At 32.4% G+C, this 11,222-nt stretch overlaps 1 protein-coding gene across 1 annotated transcript in view; it reads left to right on the top strand.

Moving 5' to 3' along the window:
• The first annotated feature begins 945 nt into the window (after positions 1-945).
• LOC101887652 (synaptogenesis protein syg-2-like) overlaps positions 946-11,222 on the top strand; it is a 339,666-nt gene continuing 329,389 nt past the window's right edge. Inside the window, exon 1 of the mRNA XM_059132308.1 lies at positions 946-2,459. The gene's annotated coding sequence lies outside the window, so the exon portion shown is untranslated. The remainder of the gene's footprint in view (positions 2,460-11,222) is intronic.

The raw sequence follows: 11,222 nt of genomic DNA, 5'->3' as shown, positions 1-11,222 counted from the left end.
TTACATATTTAAATTTTTCTCTTCAAAAAGCAATTCTGCCTTAAAAAATATTCTCTAAAAATTTCCAGAACTTCCTGGATTCAAAATATTTCTTAATCTATTTAAAGATTAAAAATTTACTTTTGGAATCTTTAAAAAATTATTTCTGCCCAATTCACATAATTAGCCTTTAAAATCCTTCCAAAAACGTTTTTAATTATCCACGTTACATTTCCGTTTGAACAAGTGCATGCATTTCATATATGACCACATGTATGCATGTGTGTATGTCTGTATGTTGAAGGACAGTAACACAATAATTCACCTAACGCTATTCTTTTGCTTAGCGTTTGTTATTTGAATCAAAGTATCAACGAACAGCTTCAACGTTTTTTTTTTTCGCTGGTGTGTGTGTGTTTTCCAATATTAATTGAACTTTGTTATGGTGTTGTGTGGTGGTGGGCTTCAACAGTGTTTGTGCAGCAATTCAGTTTCAAAATAACGGTAGTGGTGGTGGTGGTTGTCGATGGTGCTACACTCGTGTCACGAATGTTATTGTGGCAGGCTGTCAGTTAGTCAAATCAAGTATTCAACAATTCGTTTTTTTTTTGCTCAGTTATGCTCTGTTGTTTACGAACACCCGCCAAACAATGAGGCATAAATGTGTGTGTGCTCAATGTGAGTGAGATACGAGAGAGAGGGAGAGTGTTGGAGAGTTCTCTTGCGCAATGAATGAGAGTTGAATGCTTTTACCATTGCTGTTGTGATGGGAAAACAAATTTCGTTCAAATTTCGTCAAGTTTGCTTTACGCTCTGGCTGAGAGTCTACTCGCTGAACTCTCTGTGTCTGTGTGTGTGCTGTGCTGTGATGTGCTGTGCTATGGCCAAATCGTGGCCAAAACTTTCAAACTTCGTGCGGAAACGAATGCTGGAAATGAATGGAAAATCCTTTAGTATTGAAAAGGTCGTGGTTTTGTAAAGAACGTCGTTTCGACTGCGTGTCACACACGGTGTCTTTATCTCACTACACACAAATAACCAAAGCAAACCAAACAAGAAGAAGTAGAAAAAAAAATCAAGCAAAGCAAAAAAACAAAAACAACAAGCGACGGCTTGACGGGTAAATGTTGTTTAACCTAAATAAAAAAAATTCAAAGAAATATTTAAAGAAAATTGTGAAAATTAAAATAAATACCCCGCTGAAATTTGTTTTGGGCAGTACCGTGTGACAGCAGCGGCAAAACGTAAACCTCCGTTTTTTTGCAAATCTTGTGTAACCCAATTTCTCGTGTGTCTTGTCGGGCGAACGTGCGTGCGTGTGTGTATGTGTATGGTAGTGGGCAAATAAATGCGTGTGTTTGTGGCAAGAAAAAAAGGAACGCCAACAAAAAAAGTGTAGCCTCCTAGCCATGCTGCTTCAAGAGGAGGTTTAAAATTCGGTTTTCGGTTCGGTTTCTCATTTATTTTCCCCGATTTTCCTTTTCGCAAATCCCTTTCCCCCCAAAAAGCCAACAACAACATCAAAAAAGGAAAATTCGTTAATGATTTTAATATGGATTTGCCTCATTGAAGCTGGTATTTTTACGCAAAATTTAGCATTTCCGGTTTGTTGTAAAACATCCGTTAAGTGATCCGATGAGGGACGCCGAATAGGGAACGAGGAATGTGTAACGAACGATGAGCCTGGCTGACGAGTGCCGACTATATAAACGCCATAAAAATTCCAATGCTTGATGCCGAAGATAAAAAAGTAAAGCTAAGGCTAATGAAGCGTGAAATTTCCCAAGGAACACCCTGAATTTTTGGGCAAAACTTTGATCAAAAGGAAAGAAGGAAAAGGAAAAAAATTAAAAAAAGGAAATAAATTTTACAAAGAAATTTCCATAGTTTGGAAATTTCATAAACAACAACAGAACCAAAAATCAAAAAAATATAACTTAAAATTGCTGGCATACTTTAAGGGGTTCCTGAGATTTCCTTAAACAACTTCCACTTCGAAATCCTAAAAACTTCATCAGAAAAATAATCATAACTCAGATTTCCCCCAATCAACCTCATTATGGCATTGATTATTCAAATGAAATAAAAATCGTAAATATTTTATTGTGCATGTGAGTGTGTTGTGCTGCTTTCGCTTGGCAAAAGGATCAGTGATATCCTTTTTATTGCCAAACCGAAAAGTCATAAATCCCAAATTTGTGTGTGCTTTTTTTGTGGAATAAAAAAATAAGAAAATATTTAAGCCTTTCCAAGTGCCAAGACTTAAATTAAATTACAAAGAAGCAAAAAGAAAAAAAAAATAGAATACCAACAACAACAACAAATAAGAATAAAAAATCAAACATAAAAACAAAAGCCAAATGGCCATAAACATCAACATGCTGGAGAACCTAAACATTTGCCGCTAAAAAAAAGGATACAACTCGTTTTCCTCTTCAAACATAAAATCCAGTTGGCAGTCTGTTTTTTTAAGAAAAAAGGTAAGATTTTTTTCTTTGGCCTCCATCGAAATGTTATAGACTTCCACAGACCCATCAAAATGTTGTTAATAACACTAAAATGTATTGAAAAGGGGTAAATGATATCAAGTATATGTTTTTTTTTGTTTTCTGGTGAAATGTTTATGTAGTCCTGTAATAGAGTGGGAGGTTGAATTTCAAGTCCTCAAGAGGGGAGGAAAATGGAAAACATATATAAAATTCAAATTAAAGGATATGAAAAAATTAGGAAAATTTAAAACTAAGGACCTAAGTCTTTAAGACAAAGGACCTAAGTCCTTATATTTTATCATCCTATTCTTGTCTAATCCTTTAGATACCATCACATTTTTTACCAATCCCTTCAAATATAAGAATAAAACTGAGGAGGCTAGTTCCGATTCTACCAAAACTATATGTATTATAATTCTTTTTTTGTCTCGGCAGAAATTGTCCTTAGACCACAAGGACGCTTATTAAATACAAACGAGAGACAATGCTCTTTTCGGGGAAATATTTCCATTAATCATATATTATTTGATACTGACATTGAACTGCTGTCACAAGCCTTGGAGTGACAAATGATAATTACAGGTAGACCACATATCATGCATATTATTAGCATGAAAATGAGAGTATCTGCGTTCAATACTAAATTATTTAATAACCAAACTAAATTGAAAATAATGATTACCTTCAGAAAATGGCCAAAATTTTGACATGGCTAAAACTTTGATATAGAATTCGAAATATTTCTGAAGCGTATTCAGCATTCAGGTGAGAAATTCATTCTTCAAATTAATTTTAATTCATATAGGGCTCCAGAATAAGTAACTAGACTGCTATTTTATAGTAAAAACTGCTTAATTCTATGCAGAATTTTCTTTTTGGAATATTTACCTCTTTTTTCAGAATTATTGGAAGTTTTCTATACTATTGTTGTTTTTCTATGGATTTTGAATATCAGTTCTACAAAATTTCACGGAATAATATTAAATCGATGTCTGGCATAGAGCATCTCCTCAGTAAATATTTTCAATTTCAAAGATATATTTCCAAATAAATTGGATTCAAAGATAACTACTTTGTACACATTTTTAGAAAGTTTCTAGCAATGGATATGTTCGCTTCTGATCTAAATCTAATATAAATATTATATTTGTCCTCGAATCGTTTCATAAAATCATTTCATTTTTCGAAATTTTAAATTTTTCTCGAAGAGGCTCCTTTTCTCGAAGAGGCTTTAAAATCAACAAAAAAAAAAAAATTTGAGATCTGCAAAATTTGACAAAAATCAGACATTGTCGAATTTTTGTGGAAAAGTTTAAAATATTGAGAGTTTCTTGTACTTATTCAATATTTTGAATAATAAAAACTTTCATAAATGTGAAAATCTGCCAATATTGTAAAATTTCGCATCCAACCTAAGACTTGTGGCAAATTTGAATTTATCTGGTAAACCCATGATATATGTATTTTTTGCAAAACTTTGTGGGGGATGTACCAGAGGGAATGTACAATTTCACTTCGTTCCGAACTATATCTTTTATTGCAAAAAATATTAAGTTGTTTCAAATTCAAGCCAAATTGGATATTCCCTTGAAAAGTTATTAGAAGTTATAAGAAATTAATGAAATATTTTAAAAATTTTCAAGTTGAACTAATATATCCATAAAACAATCAATCAATCAAACAATATCCTTTTAACATTTTTCCAAAATATGTTTTCCAAAATATATATATTTTACTATTCCACAACCTCGTATTGTATGTATGCTTTGATCCAAGGCTTGGCAAAGAGTATCCCTTGCGATATCTGTGTGTTCGCCAACACAATTGTAAAAAATAAATTGTTTTGAATTTTCTGTCAAAATGGTTTTGGGAGAATATTTAGTTTTGTTCGAACAGTCGATGAGGAAGGTGCTGTCGGATATTTTTATGAATACACCGTAAGAAATATTTGAAACAAATATTTCCGAAATTGTAAAAATTACAACTTTTAAGATTTATCTTTTATGAATGATTTCTATTTGACAAAATTTGCATACGAGTTTACATGTTAGGAATATAAATACATTTAATATTGTTGTATACATTTATTGTCCTTCCAAATTAGTAGACATTTTCATATCCCTTTATTTCTCTGAAATGACATGTACGTTCATAGTCAATATTAGGAAAAAGAACAGGATCAGATGTTTGTAATTCATAGAAATAATGTTTTAGGACCGAAAGCAGGATATGAGTTTTTGATCAGCATAATATTCTACGACTATTTACGTAGGTCAGCCTGTGGTAATCGGTTTAAAAAGTATAAAGGGTCAACTTAGATGGTTACCATGTTATGTCCGAAATTATTAAACAAAAATAACATCAATATTTTATAAAAAAAATCTGAAAATGTCAACTTATATATTTTTTAATTTTAAAATGAATCATAATTGAAATAACTATACAAATATATCTCCGAATTATCTGTCAAAATATTATTTTTTTACCAACTAAGTTGTTTTAAAAACAGAAAATTTTAAATTGAAAATTTAAAGATAGCAAATTATTTCTCACTCTGTAAAGAGAGGCAAAAAACACTTGCAATATTTTGTTATTTCAAAACACATACAATCACAAAAAATTTTTGAGGCTCTCTGCCTTGCCCTGCTTTGATCACATATATGAAAAATAACATGTGGATATCTGACATACAAGGTAGTTTAAATTTATTTTTTTTTTCAGTGGAGAAAATATCACTCAGCGGGAAGTAGTCCCTATTAAGGCAAGAAATTGCACCTAATTGGTTTCTAAGGAATTATAGAATATTCAAAAGAGATATTTTCAGTAAATTTTGAAATTAAATAGTTTTCTGTTTAATTAAAAGCAAGTAAGCAAAGGCTATAGTCATGCGGGACCGACCATGTGATACCCAACACTACAACACTACAATATGTTTTAGGCCTCCTTATGTGCAAATCAATTTTGGAAGATTTCGCTTTTGAAATTATGTCACGGAGCACTGCCCAGATATTACCCTTAGCATTTTGACCAGGGACATTTGCCTAATATCTACGCACCACCTCTTGCTGTTAGTTGTTGTGGTCCATTTTACAGCTAAATATAATATCCTTAACTCTCTTCTCAGACATGTCGATTGGTTTAAATTTTGTGATCAGGAAAATTTTTCTGTTTTTGGTTCATTTGAACCCCTAAAAAAATCAAGAGGCCCCTTTGTATCTCTAAATTTAAACTCATCTATACGATTTGCTTGTCTACGATATTTTGCTATATTCGTCAAGGAAATCAGCATAAAAAAGCCAGAAAATCGCCTTTTGTGTATTTTGGATTTCGCCTGTTAGTTATTTTTATCATTTCGGTAGAACGGAAATGTTGGTATATTCTTCACACAAAAGTAGTGGCACATTCTACCCGCTGTCTTTAACTCTAACTTTAACTCTATCCTTTGGTTTCTATTTTTGACCTTTGTAAAGGCTGCAAAATCAGGAACATTTTTAGTTGTTTATCTATTTAAACCCCTTAATATATTTCGGACATCTTTGAAAACAATAGATCTAGCCCGTCTGAGCCTAACCCTACCTTGTGAAAAATTTCGTAAGGATCGGACGATAATTGCAATCTGTATATAATAACCCCAACCTGTGTTGTAATGTGAAAAAATATTACAAAATATACACTTCAATAAAATTATAAGTCAAATGGAAAAAATCGCATGCGATAAAAAATCACAAAATACTACAAAATCTATATCAACATCATTATTAGCATTTTTTAAGGGGCTTTTATTCTTTTAGCATAAAAAGCTATTCTGGATTGACAAAATTTTTCAAAATCGGTCCAGTCATTATTGAGATATAAGAATTCTAGCTAACATCCCCTTCCTTTGTATATATACATTGTATATATATTTCGATACATATATCCGATATATTTACTATCTGCATCAACGTAACTGTCACAAATTAACCTTTTCGTATATTCGGGTTTAAAAATATTCCCGGTTTAATGGAAAATTTGACTTTTATTTAACACAAATGTTATGGTCTATTTCACCCACTAAATATTACGCGATGACCATCAAAATTGGGAGGCTACTGTCCAGCCCTAAGCTCTAACCCCATGCCAACTTCCTCCTCGATTGGTCTATAATTGCGTCCTGTGGAGCAATTACAAAATCAGGAAATTTTTCAGTTTTTGGTCCATTTCAACCCCTAAATATTATGCGATCATCTCCAAAAGCATAAGGCTTCTATTCTGGCCGTAGCCCCTTCTCCATTCTAAATTTCGTGAAGATCGGGACAGACGGACGAACGGACATAGATAGCAACATCGGCTCAGCTCGGCGAGATAGGAAGATCCATATGTACTTTCCTATGTGGGGAAAAAAATGTTTGGCCCAATCAAACTTAGAATACCCCCCAAAAGATAGTGTTGTGTGGTATAATAACAGAAATCAAAAAAAAAAAAATCTTAATTTACCAACGTTGGCTGAGGGTATACATATTGCGACAAGACCGGCTGATAAAATTTCTTACGATTTGACACTTTGTATTCTCAGTAGATATAATTTTTCTTCCAAGGTTTGGTATAGAACCCACAGTTAAAAGTCATTTAGAAATTCAGGATCTCAGAGGATATAAACATTTCTGTAGGACACTTCTAATATATTTCGACCATGCGGTGTGGCTCCACATAAAATGTTGCCTTCTGATTTTTAAACAAAAGGTCCACTGGAGTTCAATTTTGTTAAACAAAAATTTTCGCTCAGCGTTTCAACCCGAGCCCCATTTTGAAGATTCACCCAAATTCTCAACTTGAAGTGGCTATTTTGGAATTCTAAATAGCAAAAACATTTATGGGATTAGGCCTGACTATTTTGCAACAACACAGAACATTTATCTCAAAGAATGCTCGATATAAGTCCAGCTCTTGGATTGCTTCCTAAAAATGCTTAACACTAGATGCTTACAGGTTGAAGGTCCTAGTCTATCATTTCCTTCTAACGGGTTGATATTTTGTGTGTTTGGGTTGGTAATGACTATTACCTAAGGATATTTCTATTTTTAAAGACTTAAGCCTATGAAGCTGTACCCTAATTTTCCAACGATCGAAGTTATTGAAATTCTACTATTTTATTTCTAATCTCAGCGAAGTCTTTAATCTCATTCTCTTTTGGAAAAAAATATGCTAAAAAATGTTCTCTAAAAAATTTAGTTTCAACTTCAAATTGAAATATGTTATTTTAAATTTTAAATAAGCATAACTTTATCTCCAATATGTCCTTAGTCCTTAAATGACAAATGATGTCCTACTTCAATATATTTATTTTTTTTCTACTTCAAAGTGCACCCATATGTTGCATAGAAGGGAAAAATATTAAATAAAACTTAAATATCCAACAAAAGAACACGTTGTTGCAGGTTCAAGAAATCTACGAGCCAACATTGAAGGAAAAGAAATTGAGGGAAGAAAAAATACAGAGAAGAGCAAGAAGACGATGATGATGATGAAGCAGAGGCAGAAGTAGAAAGAAAAAATAAAAACTAAATAACAATACATTTCCTCTTGCTTAATAAAACTACATTTCCATTTCGGAGCAGAGCACAATTTCTTTAGTTACAGTTGTATTTTTAGCCCCTTCTCCCAGCCTGCCTCTCTCTCTCTCTCTCTGGGTTGGCACTTTCGCTTTGCTCTTAAACATTAGGGCCAAGTTTATGTTAGCTGATGAAGAAAAAGCCAAGTCAAGCCAAGTCAAGCCAAGTCTATGTCGGTGCGTGTGTCGTGGATTTCAGACTTGTATTTAGCTGTTGCTGCTGTCACTACATTTAAATGTATGTACAACAACAACAACTACAATTGTGACTGTGTCACACAAATACTAGAGAGCACACACACTCACGCCCATAAGTATGCTTCATCTTTAAAATTATAGCCATAGTCTGTGAGTTGCAGAGCTACAGATGTTTATATAAATATAGGTATATATATGTAGGAGCAATGTTGGTATATTATATGCCAGCCAAGGTCCTTTTGGCGCGAGCCTTTAAGTGTTGTGTACATTGCAATGTTGGACTGTGTGAGTGCACCGAGTGCGCTGAGTGTGTGTGTGTGTACGCCAATGTTAAACGCCCGTGTTCACATTTTAAGTTAAAGGCCATATTGATTTACGACTGGTTTCTTGTCGCTGTTGCTGCTGCTGTTTCAGCTGCTTTATGTAGTGCGATGGCCGTTGTTGTTGTTCCTGTTGTGTTTTAGTTAAAAACGAAGCGTGGGAAAATTCTTGTTTATACACGAATCTTTAACAGTCCGCTGAATTTCATGGCCGGGTTTTCTTGAAAGTGGAAATTCACAAAGGCTCTATTAAGGCAATGTGAACACTCAATTGTCGTAACAGGTTATTAAAAAAAAATACTTTAAAAACAACCAAAAAAAAAATATTTTTTAACAAATTACTGTAATTACAACAAAAATAGTAATTTGATGATGATGACGATGAGAATGGCCTGGACCTTGTAATTACTTTCCGTAAATAAGTCAAATTTTAATTGCAAAGCAAATTTACATTTCAAGGTAATCGAAATCTGAAAATCACAAAAATATCCACTTATACATAAACATATTAATTAAAAATAATTAATAATCCCCTAAATGCCAACTATACAAAATGGAATTACATTTCCCAATTTCGGGGAAATTTTCATTCAATTTCTTACTTCGTTTTTTTTTTGAAAGATTAATGTCTGGTGACCTTTTCAGTAAAAATTTGTTGTTTATAATAATTAAAAAATTTTCAAGCAAAGAGTTATACCCAAAAAAAAAGAAAGGTTGCTAAACTTTTCTTTCAAGAGTTAAAACGATTTGAAACGACGAGGAGGGCTCTCTGTTGACAAATGCCTGTCTTTATTAATATTTAAGACACTTTCGTGTGCCTTACTTTGTTTTGTTCTGATGAATAAAAAAATTACAAAACATTGAAAAAAGAAAGAGCAAAAATATTATTGAATTAAAAAGTTTTTAAAGGTTTATCCTTTTACACAAAGAAAAGAGGATGATTTAAGGAATTCATTGGATCAAGAAAATTTTTATAACTAAATAAAGACACAGAAATCGAGGAGCTTTCGCTGATGGGAATGGAATTGTGTGAAATTAATTATAAAATCGTTAGTAGACGTTTTTCTTTGTACTTATTTATAGGTTTCGGAAAATGCTAGCTATTTTAAGGATTTTTAAAGGATTTTATGGGAAGATACTTTCCCCACAATTTTCCCTTTATACACAACTCTTTTTCAGGGAGTAAAGTACTCAGAAGGAACTCCTTGTGTGGATTTTCAGACAATTCCATTGAAAAATGTGGCTAAAATCATCAGAATATCGAATATGGGGAAGTATGCCTATATGGAGGATATATCATATCATGGACCGATATAGCCCATCTTCGAACTTGATTTGCCTGCAGACAAAAGACTGATCTGTGCAAAATTTTAGCTTTCAATCTTTATTCATTTCGACTCTTGCGTGATTACAAGAATATTTATACTTTGTTAGGCCTAAAATTATTATTTCGATGAGTTACAAACGGAATGACGAACTTAATGTAACCTCCATACTATGTATGCTGGAGGGTATAAAAATACAGAGAAATTAAGCTGATTTCGCTGATGGGAATGGAATTGTGAGAATTTAATTGTAGACGCTTTTCTTTTTACTTGTTTTTAGGTTTCAAAGAAAACTAGCTATCTTTAGGACTTTTAGAAATGTAAAGAATTTTATTAGAAGACACCACCTTCACAGTGGCCGAACATCTTTCAAACAAAATTAAAATGTAGTGCCGATTTTAATCAAATTTCGCAAATTCGATATATCAAAAAAGTTAGATATAGGGTAAATATGAAATATATACGACCAATCCTTCTGGTATAACCCCAATAAACAATCAAAAATTTTTAAAATCGGAAGTCCACAACTAAGTTCCATCATTTCATATCAAGACATTTATATCAAACTTCAGTCAAAAATGTGAATTTAAATGTCATTCCACACGCTTCTGCCACGTCATCCTCAAAATGTTTAATTTTGAATACTTATAACATTCAAAATAACTTCTAAAATTCTAATATATTTGCAATTTTTGTGAAAATTTTAGGTACTGACCCAGCCTTTCTGGTAGCTCTACTCTATGTGGTCAAATTTCTGAAATATTATAAAATTCATGCAATCTGAAATTGGTCTCAGTTATGTCCAAACTTTCCAGATCCCAACATATGTATTGAAATTTTATAATGTGAGGTACAGGCTTATTTCTATCGGTATCTCCACCAAAGACGTCCAAAATTTTGAAAAATTCTTAATTCCATATAATGTCAAGACATTTAGATCTTAACTTCAAATATGGGTATATTTTCATCAAATTTTCATTTCCTTTGTTACTTTTTTCGAAATAGGTCAACATTTGACAAAATCATTCATCGCTAAAGTGTATTTCTTCGATTTGGTTTAATTTTCCAAAAAATTCAGATTTCATAGATTTTTTGTAAAAAAAAATCGAGGCCAAGGTTTTTTTTTTAAACAAAAGTTAACGACTTTTTTGCCAAGAATTGTGGATTTTGTGATAAAGGGTAGTGGATTTCTAAATAAAACTTTTCAAGAAACTATTGAACAAGGATAGTAGATTATTAAAAACAGTTTTAAGGACCTTCTTGGTTAAGAATCGGCAATTTTTTCAAATATTACATTTGGGCTCCTTGACCGAGAATAGGT

The sequence above is a fragment of the Musca domestica genome, unplaced genomic scaffold (genome assembly GCF_030504385.1).
Source record: "Musca domestica strain aabys unplaced genomic scaffold, Musca_domestica.polishedcontigs.V.1.1 12, whole genome shotgun sequence".
NCBI classification, from domain to species: Eukaryota; Metazoa; Arthropoda; class Insecta; order Diptera; family Muscidae; genus Musca; species Musca domestica.
This window is presented reverse-complemented; position numbering and strand designations above follow the sequence as displayed.